The sequence below is a fragment of the Trachinotus anak genome, unplaced genomic scaffold (assembly GCF_046630095.1).
Source record: "Trachinotus anak isolate AG129_WGS33_773 ecotype Australia unplaced genomic scaffold, CSIRO_AGI_Tana_v1 ptg000031l, whole genome shotgun sequence".
Taxonomy (NCBI): Eukaryota; Metazoa; Chordata; class Actinopteri; order Carangiformes; family Carangidae; genus Trachinotus; species Trachinotus anak.
Window position 1 is genome coordinate 7,499,129 of NW_027273882.1, and position 379 is coordinate 7,499,507.

The following is a 379-nucleotide window of genomic DNA, read 5'->3' on the forward strand; positions in this document are numbered from 1 at the left end:
CCGGAAGTGCGGGCTTCAGAATAAAAGCAGTGTAAATTTGTAAACATGTTGATTTCTGAGGGGATGAGAGTCAACACAACCCCTGTGTGACTACTGAGGGTCTCATTGCACCAAATCAGAATCAGACTCTATTTCATTGGCCAAGTGTTTTAACCACACAAGGAATTGGACTCATTTGTATACAGTTGCACAGCCTGCCTAGTTTCTTATTTGAATATAATTGACAGGTACAGAGGATGTTTTTGGTGTTACAGGGTTATTGCTGTAGTGTATAAGATTTACAGACACTTAAAAACGTATATAAGCAGAAGCAGGTATCAGTGACATGTTTGTCTTTTGAGCTGTTGACTAAATGCTTAATGTGCTTTGGTGAAATGAA